Here is a 14,067-nt window from a genome sequence, read left to right on the forward strand (position 1 = left end):
ATGTATGTATTGTTCTACTGCAGTCTATATTTCTTCATTAGGTAGCATTGTATCTTTTACGTTGTTAGGATTAAAACGTTTCTTGCAAATCATTTTGTTCGGCTTAACACTCGGCACAGGCAAATAATAAATGTTTTACATCATCCTTGTAGTGTTTGCCGTACTTGCATCTTACTAAAGTAAAAGCGTAAAAGCTCTTGATTTGGGAGAAACTGGTTGGGATAGAAATCTACGTCCCACAGTGGGAGATAAAGCACTTTTTTTCCATGAATAAAATAACTCTGCTTTTACCCAACCAATTTGAACAAACTTTTCTTTTTATTAAAGGTAAGAGCATACAAATCACTGAAAAATTAGTCCGAACTGTAGATGACGCTGCTAGAATTTACAAAAATGGCAAAATTGACCAAAATTTCAAATACTTGCATAATAATTAAAGTGTAAACACTTTTGACGGACTGATTCTGACACAAATGGATAAACAAATATTTATTAAATTGCTCCGCAATCATAAAGAGCATCGTAAGTCTATGTAACGATTGTAAATTTAATACGTCCGCCAAAAAGTCTGAAAAAAGCCAGGCTAGAAGATATGTTTAAGCGAGCTATATACATGAGTGATCCAAAGTTTTCGATGATATTCCTAGAAAAGTGGCTACAGCAGCACAAGTGTATGGATCTCTTGGAAGAGGCAAAAAAATATCTAAAACTGGGGTTAGTCGATTACCATTATGAATATTAATTTGCTAATGAGAAGCGGTTACGTTAAATTTTTAATTAGATTCTTTATTTATTATTTAAATGGTTTTTTGAAGTCAGATTACGATGACAGAGTAATAATATACACAAAGTTATAACTATATATCAACCAAATTCATTTCACCACACATTAAATTAATTATATAGAAAAACAAATAATAGGGGGGCAGTCTTACATTTTATTTTGTAATGCTTAAATAAATCTTAAACTACTTCGTTAATAGTACAGTTATCGTTAATGAAATTTCTTGAGATACTTTCAAAAGTTATCCTACGCTTCTGTATTCAGCTTATTGCAAAAGATATCTGTGAAAGCTTGCATCACTCTACTTATATTTTTCCCCTTTAAGTATCTTAGTTATTGGCTGAAAGCATAACAGATACTTTATGTTACTTATGTTAATCGGTTTCACTCATTCAAATCACAAGGCAGTTAAATAAAAAAAAAAGAAGATGGTTTGCTTTATGTTTGTACAGAATGTACTTGATCCACTTTTTTGTACCGCTATTTTTGATCGTCAAAATTTTTTTTCTTACAAAACAAAACATATTTAATATAATCAGTAGAACTTATCACAGCATAATCATTTTCTTTCAGGGAAGCTGGAATATTCAATGAAGATAAACAAGATATAACAGATGACAAAATTTATAATATTAATAATACAGATGATTTCGAAACAGAAGAGAGATTTAATTTATTAGGCAATAATAGTTATGAAAACAATGATAGTGATAATGGTAAATATTGTTGTTAGTTAATCTTTGGAAGTATGTAATATAAAGTAATGTATGATAAAAATCCGTAGTTAAACATTGTTACTTCTGTTTTATAATGACTAGGTTTTATTTCACAAGACTATATGTTTTACTCAGGATTTTTTAAGCAACTATTTACTTCTCCATGAAAAACTAAAGAATTGAAAAATTAATACTAGCTTCATCACAAGTTAGCTTTGTATACATGTCGGAGTCGTCAATTCATTATCATTTCACTCAGAACTATTATTCTGTAAACAATTGTAGTTTAATATAAATCTTATTTTTATTAACACAATTATTTAATGATATCGTTGTATCAGATTAAATAAAAGTTTAAATTAGTTGCCCATGAAAGCATAGGTTACTGTACTATCTTATTAGTTAAGTAATATCAAACGCATCTAAAGATCGCATGCAGCTACATTTTGACACTTATTGAAATTTATAATACATACTGATAATAACATTATTGAAAGGATAATCTTAAATGTTGTGCAATATTTGTAAATTTTTGTCAAATCAGCCATTTTTATGAATTCTAGCAGTGCCATCTACAGTTCGAACTAATTTTTTAGTGATCCGTATGCTCTTACCTTTATTAAAAAAAAGTTGTCGAAATCGGTTGGGTAGAACTGGAGTTGTTTTACTTATTAAAAAAAAGGATCTTCTAATTACATTTTTGCCATTCATTGGTGGCCATATTGAATTTACTAATATCATGTAGACTCACAAGGCATTGTATTCCTACGTGGCAATGTAGTTAATAGTTTCTTATTTATTTTGGTGAGAATAACTGTGACCAAAGTTTTCACACTTCAATTGTTATTAAAGTTTTTCTAATTTTGGTCGATTCAGCCATTTTTCATAAATTCTAGCAGTGCCATCTACAGTTTGGCCTTTTTTGAATGATTCGCATGCTCTTACCTTAATTTAAAAAAAAAATTTGTCCGAATTGGTTGGGTAGAAATAGAGTTATTTTATATATAAAAAAAAGTTCCTTTTTATAAACTTTTTTAGTCTTCTTGGCTGCCATATTAAATTAACAAATATTACATGGACTGACAATACTTGTAATGATCACTAGCAATTAAGTGAATGATTTTTTATCTATTTGGGTATGAATAAGTCCATCAAAAGTGTTGACACTTCAATCATCACGCAAGTTTTTTTAATTTCTTTCAATTCAGCCATTTTTCACGAATTCTCGCAGCACTACCTACAGTTAGGACTAATTTTCTTGTAATCTGTATGCTCTCACCTTCATTTTAAGAAACAAAAAAAAAAAAACAAGAAATAAAGAAAAAAAAAAAAAATAAAATAAAAAAAAAACAACAAACCAGGGGGGATAAATGGGTCATGGGACCCACGGTAAGAACGAAGTTCTTTAAACATGAGATGAGTATAGATACAATTTCTCAGGTAACAAAGGGGTCGCCAGACCCACAGGAAGAACGAAGCTCTGTAAACGTTAGTACTGCATTCATGTTGTTTACTAAAACAAACACTTGAAAAACGAATAAAAAAAAAAAAAAAAAAAATTAGTTTACTACTCACGATGGTTGAACTTCGTGAGTAATGTATTTATGCACGACGTTCTCACGAAGTTTAACCATCGTGAGTAGTAAACTATTTTTTTTTTTTTTTTTTTTATTCGTTTTTCAAGTGTTTGTTTTAGTAAACAACACGAATGCAGTAATTACGTTTACAGAGCTTCGTTCTTCCTGTGGGTCTGGCGACCCCCTTGTTACCTGAGAAATTGTATCTATACTCATCTCATGTTTAAAGAACTTCGTTCTTACCGTGGGTCCCATGACCCATTTATCCCCCCTGGTTTGTTGTTTTATTTTTAATTTATTTTTTTTTTTTCTTTATTTCTTTTTTTTTTTTTTTTTGTTTTTTTTTCATATTTTATTTTATTACTTTTTTTTTCATTTATTTCTTTATTTCTTGTTTTATTATTTTTTTTTTTTCATTTCTTGTTTAATTTTTTTTTATATTTCATTTTATTACATTTTTTTTAATTTTTTTGTATTTCCTTTATTTAATTTCTTTCTTATTTTTTTATTTAATCTTTTTTTTTCATTCCCTTTTTTTTTTTTTTTCAATTTATATAATTATGTGACATTGTAACACAATTAGTTAGTCGAATTCAAAATCTTAAAAACCATTGATACGTTGTGCAACTCTATCGTATATGTTTATTTTAATAATTTATTTATAAAATTATTTATTTATAACAGTAACTATTAGTATAACTGTAATGCCAAAAAAAACCTCAGGTTTAATAAAAATCGGTCGGTATTTTATGCATCAAATGCATTTTTTTTTTTTTTGAACACAAATACACAATTTATTATGAATTAAATGTAGTATTAGTGAATGCATGTAAAAATGGAATATTATAGTTACGAACCGCACGATAAGTACAAGAAACCGATCTTCTATAGTCGGCAGCGCTTGTAACAAAGTGGGTAAGGTACTGGACTCACGTGCAAGAGGTCGTTCGTTCAAATCTCTTTATTGGAAAATGTTTTTTTTTTTTTTTTTTTTTTTTTTAAGAATTGTAAAAGAAAAAAATTCTAAGTAAAATCAAAGTGATTGTGGAAAAATAAAATTTTAATTGGTTAGAAAATTAATTGCTTGGGAGTGTGAAAAGGGAATGGTGGGTAAAGGTGTGCAGAAGAGTAACACAGCACGGTTGACAGATATACATATATAGTGAGGAGAGGGGAAGTGTGTAGAGAACAGTTGGTAAGGGGGACGGAGCAAGCAGGGAAACTGGAGAGGAAGAGATTTCCGATTCAAAAAAAAAAAATCTGTCGGTTTTAAAATTCCAGCCCCCCGAGTAACGCGACATAAAGAACTTCGTTCTAAAAAAGGTTTCCGTTAATATACATAGGTCATCTGTAAAGAACATTTTGTAGGCTTGAGCCACTGTGACCAGATTTGTGTGCTATGCAGTGCTTAGCTTTTGAATGTCATGTACCGTGCATTTGTCTGCTCATCTTGCAGTAGAATTTATTTTATTGTATTATTTTATTGGTTATTTTTATTTTTTTTTTTTTTTTTTTTTTATATATATATATTTTCATCTTATAAGTAAACATTTATGAGTTACATAACACTAACATTTTACAATAATTTTTATAGTAATGTAATAAAGTATTAATTTACAGAATTATTACATTTGTTTATTCGGGACTAAGAGTAAGGGAAGGAATGGACTCGTGAATGTTACGTCTTCTTCTTCTCCTTGGCCCTTGATTTTGTGTTGTTAATTACTAGTCTATTAATTGCATCAAGATTTGCTGACACTCCTATCTCAAGGCATAGTTTATAGTGCCAGTCGTATTTTACTAAGTTGATATTTTCCTGGCATGATGGGCAGATCTTTTTTAATTTCATTTGTGTTTTGCACAGAAGACTGTGCACCTTAAGGTGGCATTTGGATATTAAAGTTCCACACGATGAATGTGTTATTATTTTACGGTTTTTTGGCAAGTCTTCTTAGGAGTATATCGCCCCATACATTTTGAGTCCTTTGAGGGCCCTTTCCGTCGATTCTTCGTTACAGTATGTAGCGAAGCTTAGGTATAACTGTCTTCCATCGTTGCGTTTGACATCTAATGGGTAGTAGTTTAAATGGCTCAAAGGGCCAAAGGTCATTAACAACCAGGTGTATTCATCCGGATTTGTAATGGCCGGTACCTTAGATACTACTTTTCGTGGAAGTGAGTCATTGTCTTTTGGATCGTTATTTACTTTGATCGTGTTTTCTGTTTCTGGGTTTTTTGTGATTACATTTTTAGGCTGCTGAGTTATGCAATACACTACTATTTGGCGCATGTTTTTTGCCCACTCAGCGGATCCATACGTTATATGAACGGGAACAATATCTTCCCGTGTTTGTTTTTTGGTTGAAAAATGAATATCTTCTCATGGATATTTGTTTTCGAAAAATTCAATAATATAATTTGTGTTAATAGGTTTTTTTATAATGACGCTTATTTGAGTCCCGGTAGGATTTACTCTTACAAATCGTAATCTTGGACTATGCTCTTCTTCATTGATTTTTTTTAAGGTTTTGACTTCCGTCGTTGATTCTACATTCTTAGCTGGTGCTTCGATGATATGTGAAGATGATTTGTCTTCTATTACTTTGGTTGTTGTATCATTTAAGGTTGCTGCAGCAACTGCTGCATCACATAGTTGATAATATTCGACCTCGTAGCTGGTGTATGGGGCCGAACATGGCTGTTCTTCTAATGATAACATCGGACCAAATTTGTTAAGCGATGCTTCCAATTGGCGCTCGTCAATTAGTTCTTCGGTCATTATGTTTAACCAACGTCCATTTTCCGATATATTGTGGACCTTGACTTGTCTTTTATTTGGCAAGGGGACAGGTGCCGTTGACTTTGCCCAATTTCTCTCGTCCGATACATTCGACAATGAGTCGAATAGCTCCTGTAGCGTTGGCGCTGCATTTAGGTTATCAGCTGCTAACGCTGCCTCCCGTGGTGAAAGGAATGCCACTTCGTAACTTGAGTACCCCATAGCACAGGGCTCCCGTTCGATGGACCTCACTATCCCGAAGTTTTTCAGAATTTTTTTTAGAATTAGCCTACTATAATCGCCCTGCAGCAGTTTGCTAAGCTGGGATCTATCAGCCATTGCTTCTATGATATTAGCGTTTTGTTTGTCCATTGTGTGTGTAATTCTGCAAGCGTAAATATGATGGATGTTGTGAGGATCATCACTTGATACTGTACATGTATAAGTGTTCTTGTAGTGTATTTCGTGTCGTTATTGTTCGTAAGTGATGTATGGAATGCAGATATAAGAATAAAATTAGGTTTATGAAACTATTGGATAATGGGTAGGGGATACATGGATAAATACGATTATTACTTATTATGCTATGCCGAAATATTTGCGTATTTGAAATACAATTAAATAGGTCGTTTTAATACATGCTAAAGCTTAATATTACAAAAGAGGAGAGAAAAAAAATTTTGACAATAGAGTAACATGCAGCTGAAATAGAATACAACATGCGCTTTTAAATTTAAAGCCTAGTTATAATTATTTTTATAATCATTATATTTATTTATTTATGTTTATATATATATATAAACATTTATATATACATATATATATATTCATTTATATACATATATTTATATACATACATATATATTTTTTTTTCTTTAGTTTTACTAATAATAAACGTACTTCATATAAATCCTACAGATAAAATTAAAAAATAAAGTGAAGTTAAGAAAAAGGAATACGTGAAAGAAAAAAAATTGATTTTACAAAGCTTAAAGTTTAAATCTTAGAACTTAGTGATGTGTGTTCGACGTAGAAGGTGGCTAGTTGAATAGTAGGGTTCAAGTATTGGGTTCATTTTCTGCTACTTGTGATCTTTTCTCGTAGATCAACGGTTTTGGTAAGGATTGACTTCGTTTCTGTAGTTTATGTACAGCGTTGTCTTCTGCATGTAATCACATGTCTGTGGTAGGTCATTAACTCAACTTGTTGTTGACATAATTGGTGAGTCAATTTTCGGTTCATTTGTATTTTGTACTCCTTTTAATTGGTCCAGCATATTTCGTGCGATATTCGGGTTCATCGTTCTGCAATGCTAAAATAGCGCTTTTAGGATCCATGTATTTTACATATCCTTGGGATAATCTTTTCCGCCAATCTCTAACGGCATTAAAATATTCTAAGGTGTCAAATTGAGAGAAATAATTAAAGAAATCTCTTTCCCTTTTCTTTTCTTCTATATCTCATGGCAGAAGACATATAAGTCTTTTTGGATCAATGTTTGGTGTATCATTGTCGTTTCTTGATGGTGTTGGTGAAGAGATCTTTTCTGCTTGACAAATAGTGGATTTCATCTTAAAAGGAGAAAGTGGTTAAACTTTTACTCCTGTATTTAGTGCTTCATCAGTTACTTTAGTAAATGAATCACTATTGTATTTGGCGATTATAGTTCGATGTTCATAACTATGTGAATCCGTAAGTATGTGCATTTCCTTATTATTTCCTTTATTTTCTTATTGTTCGATAACTTCATGTAAAGGTTGGTTTATGTTGACTTTAGTCTTTATGGTTATTTCATATTCGGGGTTCATTGTTCTACCTGGAAGGATAATAGTATCAAATTACTATTGATTTATGAGTCCATTTACAGTTTTTGGGGTGTATGGCGTAGGAGTATCAAACTCCGTGTCTTCATTATAGGTCTAGCTTTAGATGATTTAGGTATTTTTTGTTTTTCTTTAATTTCAACATACAGTTCAGTTGGTTCGTGTTTATTTGGTTCTTGTTTTATGGTTACTCAGGGTTCTGCCTTCAGTGGGTTGATGATACGTTTTATAAATTTTTCCGAGACACTACGTTTCATAATATTCTTGAAACAGCCTCTTGCTTTGCTGATGAGTGTTGCTATTATAATCATAATAATAATAGCTTCAATGACATTTCGTATTAAAGAAAAAAGAGAAGTTTGTTTTTCCTCCAACTTTCGGGTCCGTATTTTCTCCATTTGATTTATTATATTTTAAACATTGAAATTTTAATCTGTCCATGCTTGTTCATTAAAGTTTACTTCTCAAATCAATTTTATAGCGTCATGGAAGTCATCAGTGTCTTTTAAGGGTTCATGTAGTACTGGTAAGTTTAAGTTCACTTTTACCTGATAGATATATTGTATTTGAGTGATAATCTTATGCTTACTGGTTAAGGTTAATCTGTGATTTTTTCCCGCACATCCATCATTCATTCGTAGAAGACCTATACCTTTAACTCTTTCTTGTTGATCCATTTTATTAGGACAGATAATGTTTAATTGTTCTTCATTGGGTGTCGAGAATAACCATGAACTATCAGCTGGTAAATAAATCTATTGGCTTTCGGTTTTCAGCGTAAAGATAATTCCACAGTATTTAAATACTTCTGGTCCAGGTCGTAATAATATAAGAATTTCACATTCGTTCATAGAATAGGGTTCCTTCAGCAATTTCATAGCCGAGCATACATAACAATATACCGTCTTATCGCATTGGTTAAATGTAACTTCATTTAGTCGTAAGTACGAATTATGATCTGCTGCTACTGCTAGGTAAGGGTACGACGGTTTTATTTAGGCAGATCCATTTTGTCTAGATTGGGGTATCATGACTGAATGTAGTCTATAAAGATTGTAAGGGGTTCGATCTACAAGTGGCATTACCATGGTTCTATTTTCTTGATGTACAACATCTAGTTTTCTAAGGGTACTTATTTCGCCAGCATAAAGGTTTTCTATTGGTGCTACAAATTCTAGATTTCCCGGAAGGTTCTTTACATCCCGGGCTACTGTTCTAAATATATTTGGAGAAAATAGCTTTGGATGTGCTTGACCTCTTTGTAAATCATGCAAGATGTCAATCAGATCTTCATGGGAACGAACAATGTGATCTAGGGTAGCCTCAGTTCTTCTAAGGTATGCTGACAAATAAATCAGATATCTGTCAAGAGTAAAATCCTGTCCTGAAGTCAATATATCAGCAACTTGTTTTAGAATATGCTCATGGCATTTCGTGGTATTGTATAGTTCTTTGAATGTGGCTGCAAAAATGTGGCTATTTTGTTCGTACAATTTAATATATTCTTTTTGATTGGTATCCAAATAGTCAATGTTAGTGTTAATTACGTTAATATCATCTTCTGTGACTTAGCCGTAGAGTCCTTTAGCAATACTCCAAATAATTCCAAAAGGTATCAGTCTTTTTTCTCGTTTGCTGGGGGGTGGAATAATGTTATCTCCTGCATGGATTTTCACAGTATTTATTATGTTCAATAGTGTTGCTTTGAGGTTTGTCAATCGCTTTATTTTTAAATTTAAAAGGTCCATTTCCATATAGCAAGTGCAATTAGAATAACCAAACTGTACAATACCATATCGAAAAGTTTCGTTTAATCCTTGAGAAGGTGTTTGTTCCAATATGAATTTATTAACATCCAGCCATATCACAATTTTTCAATCGGCTCTCTTAATTTTTGTTGTACCAATTCGTTCGTAGTATATTCCAGGGTTCATTTCAAATTGTTCTATGCTATAGTTTCCATGATTAGCATAGTTTAAATCTGCGCGGCCTTCGAACGCTATTGTCAGTAAGATGGCCAATATAATCTGCATCGTTGTGTTTTTTCTCTGGAAGACATGTAGAATATGTTTCTTACAAGATATTATTATCGGGGAACTAGCTTTAATTTATCTGTATGTTTGCGTATGGTTTCACCATTGGTTTTTTCAAGTAACACATTATTTCCCTCTAAAACTGTTCTAACCTTTAGGGGTTCATTATAAAAGCGATCAAATTTATGGGAACGCACTTCTTTTATTACCCAAACGTAATCTCCTGGTTTAACATTTAGAGGCCTTAATTTTTTAATCATATCTTGTTTTTGCTTGTACTTTCATCTTTATTTGTTGATTTCCTGCCGCAATTTGCATTTCTTGAAGTCGCCTAATAAGATCTTGTAAATATAGTGGGTATATTCGTAATCTTTAATCTTTAGGTATCTTTAAGGGCAACCTCGCTACTCTTCCAAATACTAGTTCATATGGCGTAAAATTTGTTGCTGCATGTACACTCGTGTTATACGTGAAAGCTGCAAATTTTGCTAAGTTGTCCCAGTCATCATATGTTTTAGGGTAAGTTTGTATAAAGTCAGCTAGGGCAGCATGACTTCGCTCTAGTGATCCGTTTGTTCAAGGGTGGTATGCTGATGTAGTTAGATAATTGGTTTTGAGGGTTCTCATAAGTTGTTCCAATAAATTAGACATAAATGTAGCATGTCTATCTGATAGAATTGCTCTAGGCACACCATAAACTAATATTACATTTTGTACGAGTGCATCGGCAAGAGTGCTTGATCTTAAGTCTAGTACAGGAATTAATATAATATATTTAGTCAAATTACACTGTATGGTCTGCAAATAGCAATTACCATTTGGTGTTATTCTTAATTTACCAACGGTATCGATGGAAACCTTATTGAAAGCTTCAATAGGTGTATCAGTAAGTACCAAGGGTTCTCTTGTTTTTAGTCGTTCAATTTTTTTCTCCTGATACTTGCTGCATTTACGTACATAATTAAGAATATCATTTCTCATCCCGGGCCAATAAAACCGTTCTCTTATTTTCCGGTAAGTTTGGTTTATTTCCTTATGTGCTCCAACAGGGCTGTCATGTAATGTTTGTATTATTTCATTACGTTCTTGGATTTTCAGAAAATCAACCTTACCGTAAACAGACAGTAATTTGTATGGGTGTTTTATCAAAAATTGGTAATAACGTTTCTGTTATTAATTCAGGTTCCAATTTGTCTGTAAGATCTTCCCTTCTTGAAATTCGAAAGGTTTTAAGATTTCGTCTTAATAATATTTTTTTAAGCGACTTAAAAGCTTCTGTAAGACTTTCTGAAGATACTAAATCAGTCGACGTTTCATTAATTACGATTGATAGTACATTATGTTTTCCATAAGGTGTTGTTAAAATTTGGCCAACTCTTGGTTTCTTCAATTTCAAATAGCTAAAGTCCAGTGCACCTATCGATCTTGACAGCCTTGAGACAGATGTGACTGGTTGACAATCCTTGCTAATAAAATGAACTATATTGTCTCTTTTGTATGTAAGGCTATATCTGGTGTTAATGACATTGTTTACTAGCTTAGCTTCATTTTCGTTCTTATAATTATCAGTACTACTGCTATTATCACTAAGACTTACATACACTTTTCCGTGCTGTTGTTTGTATCGATTGATGGGTTGAAAAGAGTATAAGTCCGATAGTAACATGAAATCAGGTGCAATAGTTCGATTCCTTAATTTATTTTCATTGCAGTTTATTTATTTGTTGTTTTCATTAAAGTTATCCGGGGTTTCTTCTGTTATTTCTTGCAAGTCCGGCGCTTTAGATCGTCTGTTTTTTGCAGTAGCAAAAGTACTCGTTTGTGTCGGTGTGCTAGAACTTAAGGGTGTATTTTCCTGAATACGTGGGGTAATTAATAATTTTCCACTTGTCCTATGTTTTTTTGAAATATCTTCTTCATCAAATAGGGGTTTAAGACCTGTTTTACGTCTTGATATATCCACAATCCTTTCATCTAATACAGAATCATCAAAATTATCAGGATCGTAGGTGTCCACTTCGGTTAATCTGTCTTGAATTTCAGGGTCCGGTTTATCTCCATCAGAAAATCTAGTTACTGATAAAAAATCGGCCTGTTTGGGCTCATCATTGTTATTAGACTTGTCCAAACATTCTTGAAGGCTTTGGTTAAATCTCTTTGTTAACTCTTCTACTTCTTTATAAGTAACTTCATCAGTATTATTTGTCGTAGTTTAAGGTTGGTCTTCAAAAACGTCATCATTTGAACTTTTGCTAATTGAAATTGGTGTAACGGAAATTCCAGTATTTGTCATGTCTGAGTCTGAATCAGTATCCGTATTTAAGTATATTTCTATTTCAGTCAGTTCTTGCCGTAATCCACTTCGTCTAGGGTCATATATTGGTATTTGAGTATCTTCTCTTGACGATTCTTCAGTATCGCTTGGGTCATTTTCGAAGAACATACGTACTTGTTCTTGATGATGCACCAAGGTTAATTATACCTCTAACTGGTAATTGTGGCATTTCCTCATTTTTAGAACTATTATGTTTTATTTCTGTAGTTTTCAAATTCGTATCGCTAGCGTGTGATGTTGAGACTACTGATTCTAAAAAATTCACTTTTAATGAGCTAGAATCTTTTAATGTATTTTTAGTGACATTTCTTAATGTATTCGGTTGAGATGTAGATGATTTCTGTGGCTGTGGAAATGTTTTTGTTTGGATTCTTTCAGCAATTACACTATGATCTAATTTCGGCCGTTCTTTGTTTGTTTTTTAACCAAGGGGTCGTCCAGGACCCTTGATCAACTTAGGTTCATCTGGTACTGATTTGGTTATGCTTCTTGGTTTTGTTACTCCTGTTATTTCCTTCGAGGTTGTTGGCAATGCTTTAGGTTTGATCGTCGTTAATTTGGGTGCTCTTACTATTCCTTTTCTCTGACTTTGTAATTCTGTTTTCTTCTTTTTCTCTATTTTCTTTCGACCTATCATCATAACTCTTAGGAATGGTAATCCCTTGTTTATATTATTTTCTGCATAAAATAATGGTCCTACTGGGTTTCTAGATAATGCATCAGCGTTGGTATTGAGTCTTCCTGGTTTGTATTTAAAAGTGTATTCATAATTAGTGAATTTAAACATCCAGCGCATCAAACGCTGACCTAGGTCTTTTCTTGGATGCATCCAATTCAAAGGCTCATGATCGGCTACGAGAACGAATTTATTTCCTAATAAATACGAACGAAAGTGATGCATTGCATATAGTGCGGCTAGACATTCTTTTTCAGTCGTGAAATAATTTATTTCGGCTTTATTTAAAGTTCTTGAAAGGTAAGCGACAGGATGTTCAAACACATCTATTTCTTGACTCAATACCGCTCCAATTGCATAGTCAGATGCATCTGTTGTTAACTTAAATGATTAACTAAAGTCGGGGAATTGTAAAACAGGCTCTTGGCATAGGTGATCCTTTAGTATTTGAAAACTCTTTTTCTGCACTTCAGTCCATTCAAATTTCCCTCCCTTTTTTAATAAATCTGATGATGGTTTAGCTATTTTTGAAAAATCTTTAATAAAGCGTCTATAGTATCCTGCTAGTCCTAAAAATTGTCTCATATTTTTCATAGTTTTTAGTTGGGGAAATTCTCTAACGGCTTGTATCTTTTTAGGGTCTGGTTCAATCCCTCGTTGACTAACTATATGCCTAAGAAATATTACTTCTTTTCGCAAAAATTAAACTTTATCTGGTTGGAGTACCATGTTCGCTGATCTTAACCGATCGAAGAGTAACCTAACTTTACGCTCGTGATCGACTAGATCTTTTGCGTAAATAATAATATCATCTAAATACACTAGCATTTCAACATTCAATAATCCTCTCAATATGAGATCCATTAGTCGTTGTAACGTGGCAGGTGCGTTTTTCAGGCCTTTGGGCATTCGTTTATATTGGTAATGTCCATGGGGTGTCGTGAATGCTGGTTTATACTTATCATGTTAATCCATGGGAATTTGTTGGAATATACTTGCCAAATCAAAAACTGAAAAATGTACGGCTCGTCCCAACTGGTCCATAATATCTGCGATATTAGGCAATGGAAATGCATCACCAATGGTCTTTTTATCAAGTTCTCAGAAATCAATTACTACCCTCTATTTTGGGCTTCCCTAGCGATCAGGTTTTTTTGGGACAATCCAAAGGGGTGAATTATACGGTGATGACGAAGGTTCAATTATTCCATCGTTAAGTTTCTTTGCTACGTGTTCCTCTAAAACTTTTCTATGTACTGGTGGGTGACGATATTGTTTAGTGTTGATAGGGATGTTATTTTCCGTCGGGATTTCGTGTGCGACGAGGTTAGTACACGGTAAAAT

Source organism: Copidosoma floridanum, unplaced genomic scaffold (genome assembly GCF_036245765.1).
Source record: "Copidosoma floridanum isolate Cflo_tuat_1 unplaced genomic scaffold, Cflo_Japanese_pri ptg000008l, whole genome shotgun sequence".
Lineage (NCBI taxonomy): Eukaryota > Metazoa > Arthropoda > Insecta > Hymenoptera > Encyrtidae > Copidosoma > Copidosoma floridanum.